Consider the following 17,061-nt stretch of genomic DNA (forward strand, 5'->3'; position numbering starts at 1 on the left):
CAATTTCAAATTGTCCACCACATGGTTCCAAATCCGCTGCAACCTATCCACCACAGAATCAACCCCAGGACAGTCAGAAGGTTCAACCTGGCCCGAGGAGAAACGAGGATGAAAACCAGAGTTGCAGAAAAAGGGTGAAACCAAGGTGGCAGAACTAGCCCGATTATTAAGGGCAAACTCGGCCAGTGGCAAAAAGGTAACCCAGTCGTCCTGATCAGCAGAAACAAAACATCTCAAATAAGTCTCCAACGTCTGATTAGTTCGCTCGGTCTGGCCATTAGTCTGAGGATGAAAAGCCGACGAAAAAGACAAATCAATACCCATCTTAGCACAAAAGGATCGCCAGAATCTGGACACAAACTGGGATCCTCTGTCAGATACAATATTCTCAGAGATGCCATGCAAACGAACCACATTCTGAAAGAACAAAGGGACCAAATCAGAGGAGGAAGGCAACTTAGGCAAGGGCACCAAATGGACCATTTTAGAAAAACGATCGCACACCACCCAGATGACAGACATCTTCCGAGATACCGGAAGATCCGAAATGAAATCCATGGAAATGTGCGTCCAAGGCCTCTTTGGGATAGGCAAGGGCAAAAGCAACCCGCTGGCACGAGAACAGCAAGGCTTAGCCCGAGCACAAATACCACAGGACGGCACAAAAGAACGCACATCCCGCGACAAGGAAGGCCACCAAAAGGACCTAGCCACCAAATCTCTGGTACCAAAAATCCCAGGATGTCCCGCCAACACCGAAGAATGAACCTCAGAAATAACTCTGGTGGTCCATCCATCAGGGACAAACAATCTCTCCGGTGGACAACGATCAGGCCTATCAGCCTGAAATTTTTGCAGCCCTCGTCGCAAATCTGGGGAAATGGCAGACAAAATCACTCCCTCTCTGAGAATACCAGCCGGCTCAGAGACTCCCGGAGAGTCAGGCACAAAACTCCTAGAAAGTGCATCAGCCTTCACGTTCTTCGAACCAGGCAGGTACGAGACCACAAAGTCAAAACGGGAGAAAAACAACAACCAACGAGCCAGTCTAGGATTCAGGCGCTTGGCAGACTCGAGGTAAATCAGATTTTTATGATCAGTCAAGACCACCACACGATGTCTAGCTCCGTCGAGCCAATGTCGCCACTCCTCAAATGCCCACTTCATAGCCAACAACTCCCGATTACCAACATCGTAGTTCCGCTCAGCAGGCGAAAATTTCCTTGAAAAGAAGGCGCATGGCTTCATCACGGAGCCATCAGAACTTCTTTGCGACAAAACAGCCCCTGCACCAATCTCAGAAGCATCAACTTCAACCTGGAAGGGAAGAGAGACATCCGGCTGGCACAAGACTGGCGCTGAAGTAAACCGACGCTTCAGCTCCCGAAAGGCCTCCACGGCCGCAGGAGACCAGTTCGCAACATCAGAACCCTTCTTGGTCATATCCGTCAAAGGTTTAACCACGCTGGAGAAATTAGCGATAAAACGACGGTAAAAATTAGCAAAGCCCAAGAACTTCTGCAGGCTCTTAACAGACGTGGGCTGAGTCCAGTCATGAATGGCACGGACCTTAACTGGGTCCATGTCCACCGTAGAAGGGGAAAAAATAAAACCCAAAAAAGAAACCTTCTGTACCCCAAAGATACATTTTGAGCCCTTCACATATAGAGCATTCTCCCGCAGAACCTGAAACACCATCCTGACCTGGTTCACATGGGACTCCCAATCATCAGAAAAAACCAAAATATCATCCAGATAAATAATCATAAATTTATCCAGATATTTCCGGAAGATGTCATGCATGAAGGACTGAAACACAGAAGGAGCATTAGATAATCCGAAAGGCATCACCAAGTACTCAAAATGACCCTCGGGCGTATTAAATGCCGTTTTCCATTCATCTCCCTGCTTTATGCGCACAAGGTTATACGCACCACGAAGATCTATCTTGGTAAACCAACTGGATCCCTTAATCCGAGCAAACAAATCAGACAACAATGGCAAAGGATACTGAAATTTAACCGTGATCTTATTCAGAAGACGATAATCAATACAAGGTCTCAGAGACCCGTCTTTCTTGCCCACAAAAAAGAATCCTGCACCAAGAGGGGACGAGGATGGGCGAATATGTCCCTTCTCTAAAGACTCCTTTATATAACTCCGCATCGCGGCATGCTCTGGCACAGATAAATTAAAGAGTCGTCCCTTAGGAAACTTACTACCAGGAATCAAATCTATAGCACAATCACAGTCCCTATGAGGAGGAAGGGCACTGGACCTGGCCTCACTAAATACATCCTGAAAGTCTGACAAAAACTCAGGGATCTCAGAAGGAGTAGAAGAAGCAATAGACACCAATGGAGAATCGCCATGAATCCCCTGACACCCCCAACTAGACACAGTCATAGCTTTCCAATCTAAAACTGGATTATGGGCCTGTAACCATGGCAGACCCAAAACGACAACATCATGCATTTTATGCAGTACCAGAAAACGAATCACCTCCTGATGTACAGGAGTCATGCACATGGTCACTTGCGTCCAATACTGAGGTTTATTCTCTGCCAATGGCGTAGAATCAATTCCTCTAAGAGGAATAGGATTTTCCAAAGGCTCCAGGACAAAACCGCAGCGCTTGGCAAATGACAAATCCATCAGACTTAAAGCAGCACCAGAATCCACAAAAGCCATAACTGAGTAAGAAGATAATGAACAAATTAAAGTCACAGACAAAATAAACTTAGGCTGAAAAGTACCAATGGCGACAGGATTAACTTCTTTTTTTAAACGTTTAGAGCATGCTGAGATAACATGTGTTGAATCACCACAGTAGAAACACAACCCATTTTGACGTCTATGATTTTGTCGCTCGGCTCTGGTCAAAATTCTGTCACATTGCATAGAATCAGGTGACCGTTCAGACAGCACCGCCAAAGGATTAACAGATTTGCGCTCCCGCAAACGTCGATCAATTTGAATGGCCAGAGCCATTGAATCATTCAGACCTGTAGGGATAGGAAACCCCACCATCACATCTTTAATGGCTTCAGAAAGACCATTTCTGAAATTTGCGGCCAGTGCACACTCATTCCATTGAGTAAGCACGGACCATTTCCGAAATTTTTGGCAATATACCTCAGCTTCGTCCTGACCCTGAGAGATAGTCAGCAACATTTTTTCAGCCTGATTTTCAAGATTAGGCGCCTCATAAAGCAAACCAAGCGCCAGGAAAAACGCATCAACATTCACCAATGCAGGATCTCCTGGCGCCAGAGAGAAGGCCCAATCCTGAGGGTCGCCGCGCAAGAAGGAAATAACAATCTTAACTTGCTGAGCGGAATCACCAGAGGAACGAGGTTTCAGAGACAGAAACAATTTACAATTATTCCTAAAATTCAGGAACTTAGATCTATCTCCAAAAAACGGCTCAGGAATAGGTATTTTTGGTTCAGACATAGGGCTATGGATAACAAAATCCTGAATGCTTTGCACACTAGCAGCAAGCTGATCCACACTAGAAGTCAAAGTCTGGACATTCATATCTGCAGCAGAGTCTAAGCCACTCAGAGAAAAAGGGGATGGAAGAAGCTAGGCAAACTGCAGCAAAAACAAACAAAAAAAAACAAAACTCAGAACTTCTTTTTAATCCCGCTTCTGCGATGCATTAGACATTTTCTTTTGGCCTGGCATTCTGTTATGATCCCAATGGCAGAGGATCTCTGATATTCCGGCAAGATAGTAAAAATATAAATACTGCTCTAGGGAGGTGGAAACTGGGCTAACCGCATACCTGATCCTAACACAAACAACTAGAAGTAGCCGGTGAACGTGCCTACGTTGGTTCTAGACATCTCGAGCCAGCCGGAGAACTGACTACCCCTAGAGGGAAAAAATAAGACCTCACTTGCCTCTAGAGAAATTGAACCCCAAAGATATAGAAAGCCCCCAACAAATAATAACGGTGAGGCAAGAGGAAAGCACAAACGTAGAGATGAACTAGATTCAGCAAAGAGAGGCCCACTTAGTCTAAATAGGCAGAAAATAGATAGTAGACTATGCGGTTAGCAGAAAACCCTACAAAAACATCCACGCTGAATATTCAAGAACCCCCACACCGACTGACGGTGTGGAGGGAGAATATCAGCCCCCTAGAGCTTCCAGCGAGTCAGAAAATCAAATGTAAAGCAAGCTGGACAAAAACACTGAATAATGCAAATGATCCAAATTGTACAAAACAGACTTAGCTTTTCTTGCATGAGGCAGACTGAAAGGAATCCGGAGGAGACCATATAGGTCTGGATACAACGATGCCAGGCAAGAGACTGAGTCCAGAGGAGACTCAAATAGGAAATACCCGCTGCTTAACGACACAGCTGGAGCTCAGGCCTGCAACAAGACATGCCTAACACAATACCGTTAGTGACCACCAGAGGGAGCCCAGAAACACAGTTCACAACAGAAGTGGGCAATTGAGGAGTGGCGACATTGGCTCGAGGGAGCTAAGCATCGTGTGGTGGTCTTGACTGATCACAAGAATTTGATTTATCTCGAGTCGGCCAAGCGGTTGAATCCCAGACAGGCTCGTTGGTCGTTGTTTTTCTCTCGTTTTGATTTCGTGGTCTCGTACCTGCCTGGTTCGAAGAATGTGAAGGCTGATGCTCTAAGAGTTTTGTGCCTGACTCTCCTGGAGATTCAGAGCCGGCTGGTATCCTTAGAGAAGGGGTGATTTTGTCTGCCATCTCCCCAGATTTGCGACATGTGCTGCAAGAGTTTCAGGCGGATAGACCTGACCGCTGTCCACCGGAGAGACTGTTTGTCCCGGATAGATGGACCAACAGAGTCATCTCCGAGGTTCATTCTTCGGTGTTGGCGGGCCATCCTGGAATATTTGGTACCAGAGACTTGGTGGCCAGGTCTTTTAGGTGGCCTTCCTTGTCGTGGGATGTGCGTTCCTTTGTGCAGTCTTGTGGAATTTGTGCTCGGGCTAAGCCTTGCTGTTCTCGTGCCAGTGGTTTGCTGGTTCCTTTGCCTGTCCCGAAGAGGCCTTGGACGCACATTTCCATGGATTTTATTTCAGATCTCCCTGTCTCTCAGAGAATGTCTGTCATCTGGGTGGTGTGTGATCGTTTTTCTAAGATGGTCCATTTGGTGCCCTTGCTTAAGTTGCCTTCCTCCTCCGAGTTGGTTCCACTGTTTTTTCAAAATGTGGTTCGTTTGCACGGGATTCCTGAGAACATTGTTTCTGACAGAGGATCCCAGTTTGTGTCTAGATTTTGGCGGACCTTTTGTGCTAAGTTGGGCATTGATTTGTCTTTCTCGTCGGCCTTCCATCCTCAGACGAATGGCCAAACCGAGCGAACTAATCAGACCTTGGAGACTTATTTAAGATGTTTTGTTTCCGCTGATCAGGACGACTGGGTTACTTTTTTGCTGTTGGCCGAGTTTGTCCTTAATAATCGGGCTAGTTCTGCTACCTTGGTTTCACCTTTTTATTGTAATTCGGGGTTTCATCCTCGTTTTTCCTCGGGTCAGGTGGAGCCTTCTGACTGTCCTGGAGTGGATGTTGTGGTGGATAGGTTGCATCAGATTTGGAATCATGTGGTGGACAATTTGAAGCTGTCACAAGAGAAGGCTCAGCTCTTTGCCAACCGCCGTCGCTGTGTGGGTCCCCGACTTCGCGTTGGGGACTTGGTGTGGTTGTCTTCTCGCTTCGTTCCTATGAAGGTCTCCTCTCCTAAGTTCAAGCCTCGGTTTATAAGTCCTTATAGGATTCTGGAAGTCCTTGGCCCTGTGTCATTTCGTCTGGACCTCCCGGCATCATTTGCTATTCATAATGTGTTCCATCGCTCGTTATTGCGGAGGTATGTGGTGCCTGTGGTTCCTCCGGTTGAGCCTCCTGCCCCGGTGCTGGTTGAGAGAGAATTGGAATACGTGGTGGAGAAGATCTTGGATTCTCGTATTTCTAGACGGAGGCTCCAGTATTTGGCTAAGTGGAAGGGCTATGGTCAGGAGGATAATTCTTGGGTTGTCGCCTCTGATGTTCATGCGGCCGATTTGGTTCGTGCCTTCCATGTGGCTCATCCTGATCGCCCTGGGGGTTTTCATGAGGGTTCGGTGACCCCTCCTCAAGGGGGGGTACTGTTGTGAACTCTGTTTTCAGGCTCCCTCTTGTGGTCACTGGTGGTATGGAGTTTTGTTTGCTAATTTTTTGATCAGCAGTGTTTATCATGTGTTCTTGTCCAGCTTGCTAAAAGCCGGATTACTCACCGGTAATGCTCTTTTAATGAGTCCACGACAGCACCCCACATGAGAGAGAGGGATCCGCCCCATAGGAACAGGAAACCTACAGAATAAAAGGAGGCGGTCCCCTCTCCTCCTCAGTTTAGTTTACAGAGTACAAAAAGGGAACCGCAAAAAGCTTTAGTATTAGTTCTTATCCAGCAACATAAATATCTTAAACTCTATACAACCATTATTTGTGAATTTAAAAGGAAGAGCTGTGCATAACTTAGGGAGGGTAGTAAATGGGTGCTGTCGTGGACTCATTAAAAGAGCATTACCGGTGAGTAATCCGGCTTTTTACCCTTCGCCACGACAGCACCCCACATGAGAGATTTTCAGAGAGTTATTATTTGGGTGGGATTACTGTATTAAGAACAGCTCTACCAAAGGTCAGATCAGAAGATGTAGATAGATCAAGTCTATAATGGTTGTAAAAGGTAGAAGGTGTAGACCAAGTTGCGGCCTTACATATTAAATGGATCGGTACATCTGCTTGTTCCGCCCAGGAGGAAGCCATGGCTCGTGTTGAGTGCGCTTTAATACCCGCTGGAGGAATCTCGCCTTTTGACGTATAGGCCAAGCAGATAGCATCTCTGATCCATCGAGATATGGTAGCTCTCGTGACCCCATGTCCTTTCTTGTGGCCCTGAAAGGAGATAAACAGAGCCCTACTCTCCCTCCATGTCTGACACCTTTCTATATAAGTCAGGATGGCTCTTCTGACATCTAAGGTGTGGAACTTATGCTGTTCTGGAGTTACAGGTGAATCAAAAAAGGAAGGGAGAAATATCTCTTGTGACCTGTGGTAGGTGGACGCTACCTTAGGGAGGTATGAGGGGTCTGGTTTTAGGACTATCCGATCATGGAATATCAGTAAGAAGGGTGGGTCTACTGATAGGGCCTGGATGTCGCTAACCCGTCTAGCTGAGGTTAGGGCTACCAAGAGGGCTACTTTATATGTCAGGACTTTTAAAGGTATTGAATCTAGTGGCTCAATTGGGGAGCTGGTTAAAGCCTCTAGCACTAGATTTAAATCCCACGGAGGTAGACGGGGAATATGGACCGGTTTACTACGTTCACAAGATTTTATGAATCTGGAGATCCACCTATTAGCTGCTATATTGCATCCATATAGGGCTCCTAATGCCGAGACCTGAACTCTTAAGGTATTTACAGATAACCCCAACTCTCGGCCTTTTTGCAAGAACTCTAGAATAGGTGTGACTGGAACTCAACAAGAGGGTGTTTACTAGTTCTGCTGAGAACCCTCTTGAACTTAATAGTTGCCTCTCAAATTCCACGCCGTCAAGTGAAGACCTTTCACTTGCGGGTGGAAAAAGGGGCCCTGGGACAGCAGCTTCTTGTCTGATGGGAGAATCCATGGATCGCATAGGCACATGGTCTGGAGACAAGAGAACCATGGTCTTTTCGGCCAGAATGGTGCAATGAGGATCACTCTTGCTTGTTCCCTCCTGATTTTTCTGATCACTAGAGGAATCAGAGACATTGGAGGAAAGGCGTATGCCAGCTGGAACCTCCAAAGATGGTGGAGAGAGTCCAACATATCTGGGTGATCCATGGCGTTCAGGGAAGCGAATCTTTCTACTTGCTGGTTGTCTCTTGTGGCAAATAGGTCGATTTGTGGTATTCCCCATGATTCTGTTATCATTTGGAATATGTATTTGCTTAAGGTCCATTCCCCTTGACGTAACTCGTTTCGACTGAGGTAGTCTGCCCTGATGTTCTCTACACCTCTGATGTGCAGGGCTGTTAGGGATGTTAGATGGGTCTCTGCCAGCTGGAAGATGTCTGCCGCTATGGTCATTAGACTTCCTGACCTTGTACCACCCTGATGGTTCACATATGCCACTGTGGTGGAATTGTCCGAGTAAATCCTTACATTTGCTCCTTGAATCTGCGGAAGAAAATGATTTAAGGCATATTCTACCGCTTTTAACTCCTTCCAATTGGAGGAACACGACAATTCTGCCTGGTCCCAAGTATCTTGGGCCAGACTGTCTTTCATATGTGCTCCCCACCCAATAGGGCTGGCGTCGGTGGTAATTATTTTAGATGGGTCTATTATCCATGGCACACCCTCTGAGAGGTGGTCCATGTCTAGCCACCAGGATAGTGATTCTAAGACATCTTTGGAAAGAGTTATTCTGCTTTCTAGATGTCCGTTTTTTCCCGACAATACCTCATACTGTAATTGACGAGTATGAAATTGTGCCCATGGTACAGCAGGGATACATGATGATAATGACCCCAGTAAAGACATGCCCTTCCTTAGTGTCATGTAGGGGTTGCGTATTGCGTCTGATACCCTTGATTGTATAGTCAGTTTTTTTGCCTGGGGGAGGAAGCATCTCTGACTTACGGAGTCTAGCTGGATTCCTAGAAATGTCTGAACGGTTTCTGGATTCAGCCGGGATTTTTCGAAGTTGACGATCCAACCTAACTCCTGTAGGGACGAGATTGTATTAGATAGATAAGTTTTACACTGATGCATAGAGTTTCCCACCACTAGAAAGTCATCTAGGTAGGGTATTATCAAGGTATCTCGTTGACGTAGATGAGCCATCACTTCTAATATCACTTTAGTGAAGATGCGGGGAGCCATAGAAAGCCCAAATGGCATTGCAACATACTGAAAGTGACGAACCTGTCCTTCCAGGGTGACTGCTACCCTTAGGTACTTCTGATGTTCGGCATGTATGGGAAGATGATAATAGGCATCCTTTAAGTCTATTCCGGCCATGACACACCTAGGAAACAAGAGTTTTATGGTTGAACTAATGGATTCCATTTTGAAGGTATGATTACGCAGGAAGGCGTTTAATCTCTTGAGATTTATGATGGTTCTAAATCAGTGGTTCTCAACCTTTCTAATGCCGTGACCCCGCAATACAGTTCCTCATGTTGCAGTGACCCCCAACCCAAAAAATAATTTTGGTGGCTACTTTAAAACTGTAATTTTATTAGTTATGATTCGGAATGTAAATATCTGATATGCATTATGTATTCTCATTGCTACAAATCAAACATAATAAATAATCACAAAATGTTGCAGGAATCTCCTGCACTGCAACATGGTGTTGGGTGCCAGCACAGCCCGCACAGTGGTATATCCAGCACAGCCCGCACAGTGGTATATCCAGCACAGCCCGCACAGTGGTATATCCAGCACAGCCCGCACAGTGGTATATCCAGCACAGCCCGCACAGTGGTATATCCAGCACAGCCCGCACAGTGGTACATCCAGCACAGCCCGCACAGTGGTATATCCAGCACAGCCCTCACAGTGGTATATCCAGCACAGCCCGCACAGTGGTATATCCAGCACAGCCCTCACAGTGGTATATCCAGCACAGCCCGCACAGTGGTATATCCAGCACAGCCCGCACAGTGGTATATCCAGCACAGCCCGCAGTGGTATATCCAGCACAGCCCTCACAGTGGTATATCCAGCACAGCCCTCACAGTGGTATATCCAGCACAGCCCGCACAGTGGTATATCCAGCACAGCCCTCACAGTGGTATATCCAGCACAGCCAGCACAGGGGTACATCCAGCACAGCCCGCACAGTGGTATATCCAGCACAGCCCTCACAGTGGTATATCCAGCACAGTCAGCACAGGGGTATATCCAGCACAGCCCTCACAGTGGTATGATATGACGTCATCGCGCACCCGCAGTGTACTGTCAGAGGCAGAGCGGGGAATGATGGGAGAGGGAGCGTCAGGTGACGCTCTCTCTTTCATCATTGCATTGAACTATACCGGTGTCATAGACGCCGGTATAGTTAAATGCGGCGGCGGCACTGGGGGGGGGGTTCCGGGGGAGGAACAGTGCAGCGGCCCACTACTGGCATCGGCTCTTCTGGCATTTGCCAGAAGTGCCCGATGGCCAGCCCGGCCCTGCTCAGACCTGCCGGCCCGCGGCCCCTGACCTGCGGGGCCCGGTCGCAATGGCGACCGCTGCGACCGCGGTAGTTACGCCCCTGAACACAGTGATGGCGGCGGATCACTGCTGGGTACCGAACGGCTCCTTTATGGCGTGCTCTTCCGCAGCCCTTCAAGCCGATTACCGATGCCGGCAGCCGCGTTCTTCCTGCATCCCTGCATTCCGTTGCCAGATACGTGCCACAGATTCCGGATCTGTCCTGGCTACACCAAACAAGAAGGGGGGACGTCGGAAGTTGGTATCTCCCTAGATCCGATGCGCGATCTATTCATTTTCCTGCGGGGATCCCAAAGCTATGCCGGGAGTAAAGCTAGCAGCAGGGGCGTAGCTAGAGCTTTTGCCGCCCGGGGCTGTTCCCGAGTTTGGCGCCCCCCCCCCCCCGAACTTATGTGATTTTCACACTTAGTCATGTACCGACGAGCTCCTCTCCCTTAAGCTCCCAATGTTCAGTGAAAAACTGAGAGAAGCAGAAGAGAAGCTCGATGTCACAGGACCATGAGTATGAAAATCGCATATGAGTGAAGTGTTCCATGTGTCGACGACTGGAACCTGCAGAGCTGAATCCTGACATCGCAGCTTCTGAAATCTCACAACGCATGCACTGCACACTTTTAGGATTCTCCCTTGCCGGTGGACGGTCATGTCAGCACAAGCATGCGATTTGTATACTTCTGACCACATTCCGACTAGACGTGCCCGGCCTCACTCAGTTCATTTTCATTGAGTGAGGCCACACATGTCTAGTCAGCACGTGATCGCATGTATGTAAATCGCCAGCACCAGAGAATCCTGACAGTGTGCAAGGTGCACTGTGAGAAGTCAGAAGTCTGCAGTCACAAAGAATGACTGCAGACTCATCACAAACCTGGACATCCCCTTTAATGCTCCTAACATAAATAAAAACATGAGAATTAGTCAGTATCACAAATAACATTTACATCCAGGTACCTTATAGATGACGTTGCCTCTGGAGCCGTTCTTCTTTTCTTCATGTTGTCCAGACCCCATGATGCGTTTTCTCATCCACAGCCGTCTCTGCAGACTTCCATCTTCTCCGTTCTTTTGCAGAAAATCTCCACATGACGCCCTTAAAGATACAAGTGTCATTATAATGCTCCTGAATAAAAAAATTGCCCCTCACTGTATTGTCTGCACAAAATATGACCCCCACACTGTCTGTCTTATGGTACACGCTCTTTACACTGACCTCCCCTTTCCATACTGGCCCCCTCTTCACACTGTCCTCTCAGACTGTGTCCCCCCTATAGGGCCCAGTATTTATACTGTACTCTCTCATCATACTTCCCCTCCTTGGTATACTGTCCCCTCCTGGCTGTGCCCTTACACTGTCCCCCATGCTACGCATGCACACATCCCAACACCCTCACTCCCCGTACTCTGTCCACATACGTTTTTCACATCGCTACCCATACTGTGTCCGCATACAATCCCCCGTTTGACCCCAAACTGTCTGCACCCATCCCCCATACTGTTTCCTCATATATGCCCCCCCATCTCCCCCTTTGCTCTTCATTTTGTGTCCTTAGATCTCCCCCACACATTAAATCCCCCCATCCCCATGACAAATCTCCCCCCACACACATTTAATCCCCCATCTCCACTCCAATTCTCCACACACAATAAATACCCCCATCTCCACTCACATTAAATCCCTTCCCCACAATAAATCCCCCCATCTCCACTCATATTAAATCTCCCCCCCCCACAATAAATCCCCCCTCCCTACTCACATTAAATCTCCCCCCCACAATAAATCCACCCAGCTCCACTCATATTAAATATCCCCCATCCAATAATATATCCCCCACCACCACTCACATTAAATCCCCCCACAATATATCCCCCCATTCCCACTCACATTAAATCCCCCCCACAATGTATGCCCCCCATTCCCACTCACAGTAAATCCCCCCCACAATGTATGCCCCCCATTCCCACTCACAGTAAATCCCCCCCACAATGTATGCCCCCCATTCCCACTCACAGTAAATCCCCCCCCACAATGTATGCCCCCCATTCCCACTCACAGTAAATCCCCCCCACAATGTATGCTCCCCTGCACCTTCGGTGTCTTCAGCTCCACTGGAGCACTTACCACCGCTCTGTGTCTCCTGCTCTGCCGCGCAGGTGAGTGACGTCAGCAGCGTGATCACATGACCTGATCACGCTGCTGGCGTCGCTCTGACCCGGCAGTCAGAGCTTCAATTGTACTCGTATCACAGATACGAGTACAATTGAACACTGGGAGCCGGCGCGCCGCAGCTTCTGTGTGCCGGCTGTCAGCTTGACAGTCGGCACACAGAACAGCTGACTCACAGTGCGGGGGCGGCAGAATGCAGCCGCCGGGGGAGACACTGCGGACCGCCGCTTTAGGCGGCCCGACTGCGCCCCCCTGCCGGCTGCAGCCGCTGCACTGACTCACCCCCGCATTGTGCCGCCCCCAGCATTGTGCCGCCCGGGGCGGACCGCCCCCCTCTTCCTACGCCACTGGCCAGCAGTCCAGGCATACGGGGGGGGGGGAAGGTGGATGGGGAGGTGAGAGAGGTGGCGACCCCTGTGTTTTGGTCGTTCGACCCCCCTCGGGGTCGCGACCCCCAGGTTGAGAACCGCTGTTCTAAATGAACCATCAGGCTTATTGATCAAGAATAAAGGGGAATAGAACCCCTTCCCTTCTTGATCCTGGGGAACTTCTATCAGGACTTTTTTAGACAGAAGAGATAGGATCTCTGATTCCAGAGCCCTTTGTTGGTCTTGACCTTTTGGAGATGTTACTATAAAGGAATCCCAAGGGATTCGGTCAAATTCCAATTTTAGGCCGTATTGCACAGTGTCCAGAATCCACTGGCTGGATGTTATTTGTTCCCATCTGGGGAAGAAGAATTTTAATCTGCCGCCTACTTCCTGGTTAGCGGTATTTGCGTTTCGGGTTATGGGACCCACTAAAAAAGGCACCTTTTTGCTTCGGGTCCTTCGACTCCCATCGCTCCCTTTGTTCGAACGGCTTGTTCCTGGTAAAGGGGCGTCTTCTGAAGGCTCTCCTGTAAGATGGAAGATACTGGTTAGGGAAGCCTTTTTCCTTTCTCCTGCTTTACTCAGGAGTTCATCCAGCGCTTTTCCGAAAAGGAACTCACCCTGGCAGGGGATCGCACAAAGTTTTGCTTTGGCCTGTGCGTCCCCTTTCCAGTTCTTTAGCCAGAGTGCTCGCCGGGCTGTGTTCACTAGGCCGGCTGACCTGGCTGCTAGGCGTAGCGAATCCACGGAGGCATCAGCCAGGAATGCTACTGCTTCTTTAATTAGAGGGAATTTCGGCAGGATTGACTCTCTCGAAGTTCTACCTCTAATCTGTTCCTCCAGTTGCTCCATCCACACTAGTAGTGACCTCGCAGTGCAGGTACTAGATATGGCGGGCCTGAACGCCCCCGTGTTGGCTTCCCACGACCTTTTTAGTAAAGCTTCTGCTTTACGGTCCAGCGGGTCTGTCAGGACTCCTGAATCCTCCACCGGTAAGACCGACTGTTTGGTTGTGGAGGCTACAGCGGCATCAACCTTCGGCACCTTTGACCAGGTACTTAGCTCCTCGTCGCTGAAGGGATAGCGTCTTTTAGAGGATGATGGTAGAAAACCTCTATTTTGCTTATCCCACTCTTTTTTTACGATTTATTTAATAGTTTTTATGACGGGGAAGGACCTACGTTTCCTATGTCCTAACCCCGCGAACATGATGTCCTGAGCCGATTTACTTTCTTTCTCATCTGAGCACCCCATCGTGCTTCTGACAGATTTTATTAAATTGTCCACACTGCTGTTGGGAAGACAAAGTCCCCCTTCAGTCTCGGATGAGCTCGGCTGGGATTCCGCTTCGCCTGAGGATATACGTACATCCTCTGACTGTGAACTGACTGGAGATTTGGACCTACTAAGCTGACGGGTACTGGCGCTACTTGTCTGCGCCAACCCCTGCATTTCTTCCCGGATTATAGCTCTGACATCTGATGGAGTCATTATATTTTCCTGCCGTAAGTTTGCATGATACACTCCGAACACAGTTTTTTAACATAATCATCCGGGAGGGGCTGCGTACATAAATCACATTCCTTGTGCTTGGACTTGTGTGTCCTTTTCTTAGTCTAGAGGAAGGATACAGGAGGAACATATATCAGCATATAGGAAGAGACTCTTTCAAAAACTCACCCAGTGAAGCTGACAGGTACCGGTTCTGGAGGCGGATTTCGTTTGGTGGTAGAACCCTTTTCTGGAGGTCGACCACCACTCTTTGTGCTGCTCCTAGCGCTTCTATCCTTGCTGGGAGAACGCTGTTGCACTGCGGGCAAGTGCGCATCGTCGGCCGGTGAAGCCATCTTACACACACCGGCCCGACGCTAGCGCTGCATTTTTAAATCTGCCGCCCATTCTCCTGCCTCCCCGGACCAACCCGGAAGTGCTCCAGCGACTTCCAGGTTAGATGCGCCGCTCTCAGTAACCATGCGGCGGCCAGGGATATTAAGCCGGCCGCTGCAGCGCGCGCGTCCTCACGGTGCCGGGCGGACCCACGGTGACCGGACCTGGACCGTGGATGCTTGGCCAGACGAGGCTGCAAGCAGGGGCTCCCCCGCCGCTGCTTCTGGAACCGCAGCCCCTGCCGTTCCCTCAGATACCGACGCAGGCGAGTGCATGGTCCAGGGATCCTCTTCATCTGTAGGTAAGCCAGGTCCCAGTAGGAACAGGAAACCTAAACTGAGGAGGAGAGGGGACCGCCTCCTTTTATTCTGTAGGTTTCCTGTTCCTATGGGGCGGATCCCTCTCTCTCATGTGGGGTGCTGTCGTGGCGAAGGGTAAAAAATGTGATTCCCTCGCTTGCTGGTTGCTCTAGTGGACTGAGTTTCTCCCCACACACCGTTAGTTGGTGCGTGGGTTCTTGAAATCTCAGGATGGATATTTTGTAAGGGTTTTTTATTGATCGCATAGACCCCTGCTCTATTTTCTGCTTTCTAGTACTAGTGGGCCTCTTTTGCTGAATCTGATTTCATCCCTATGTATGTGCCTTCCTCTTACTTCACCGTTAATATTTGTTGGGGGCTTCTATATCTTTGGGGATTATTTCTCTGGAGGCAAGCGAGGTCTTTCTTTCTCTTTAGGGGTAGCTAGTTCCTCAGGCTGGCTCGAGACGTCTAAGAATTTTTTAGGCACGTTCACCGGCTACCTCTAGTTGTGTTTGATAGGTTCAGATTTGCGATCAGTCCAGTTACCATCTCCCTAGAGCTTGTCCTAAGTTTATTCACTTGCTGGTCTATTTGTAATCCTCAGCCACCTAGGATCATAACAGGACCCGTTGAATCGAGGCTGGTGGCAGCTTACCGTGTGCAGGCCATTGGGTGTTGTAGCGACTGAGGCATTGATAATTATTGTTCCTGCCTGAGTGGGGTAGTTATCGCGTCGCTGCAGCGTGCCCAATAGCCAGTACATAGCAGGCAGCCCTTCTGGCGACCAATTACTCCAGGTGCAGTACCTAATCTGACCTGAGGGTAAGGGGGGCGCCAGAGAGCTGCACATGTTAAGTGGAACTGTAAGCGGGATATACACAAATCCCTGCAGTTCATGGTATATTGAAGAGCAGTGGGATACCTAAAATAAGCCCCTGCTGTAAACTAAGAGGTCAATAGCCTTGTGTGCATTTTTTTCATCACATTGTGGCAGTGGAGGGATAACCAAGATAAGAACCTCTGCACATGTGATAGCCGTCTGTTGGTCTAAAGTCACCCCAATCCGTGACAAACTGCTGGCCGCGGCTAAGGGATCTTGACAGTCACGGTGTGAATCGTGACACTGGGGGATCATACAGCTCTGTACACACACGTATATATACACCGTACACTGGAGATGTGACACTGGAGGATCAAACAGCTCTGTACACACATGTATATATACACCGTACACTGGAGATGTGACACTGGAGGATCATACTGCTCTGTACACACACGTATATATACACCGTTGTTGTGAAATTGGATTCTGGGCTCCCCCGGTGGCCACTTGTGGAATTTAACTTGTGTGCATCATCCCCTCTGTTCACCTGCTCCTATCAGGATGTGGGAGTCGCTATATAACCTTGCTCCTCTGTCAGTTTCATGCCGGTCAACAATGTAATCAGTAGCCTTTCTGTGCATGTTCCTGCTACTAGACAACTCCCAGCTAAGTTGGACTTTTGTCCTTGTGTGTTTTTGCATTTTGTTCCTGTTCACAGCTACTGTTTCGTTACTGTGTCTGGAAAGCTCTTGTGAGCGGAAATTGCCACTCTGGTGTTATGAGTTAATGCTAGAGTCTTAAAGTAATTTCTGGATGGTGTTTTGATAGGGTTTTCTGCTGACCATGAAAGTGCCCTTTCTGTCTTCATGCTATCTAGTAAGTGGACCTCGATTTTGCTAAACCTATTTTCATACTACGTTTGTCATTTCATCTTAAATCACCGCCAATATATGTGGGGGCCTCTGTCTGCCTTTTGGGGAAATTTCTCTAGAGGTGAGCCAGGACTGTCTTTTCCTCTGCTAGGATTAGGTAGTTCTCCGGCTGGCGCTGGGCATCTAGGGATAAAAAAACGTAGGCATGCTACCCGGCCACTTCTAGTTGTGCGGCAGGTTTAGTTCATGGTCAGTATAGTTTCCATCTTCCAAGAGCTAGTTCTCATATATGCTGGGCTATGTTCTCTCGCCATTGAGAATCATGACAGTTTGACCGGCCCAAAAAAGGGTTAAATTACTGGCTGAGAAAGGAGAGAAAAAAGAAGTCTGCTACAA

The sequence above is a fragment of the Ranitomeya variabilis genome, chromosome 3 (genome assembly GCF_051348905.1).
Source record: "Ranitomeya variabilis isolate aRanVar5 chromosome 3, aRanVar5.hap1, whole genome shotgun sequence".
NCBI classification, from domain to species: Eukaryota; Metazoa; Chordata; class Amphibia; order Anura; family Dendrobatidae; genus Ranitomeya; species Ranitomeya variabilis.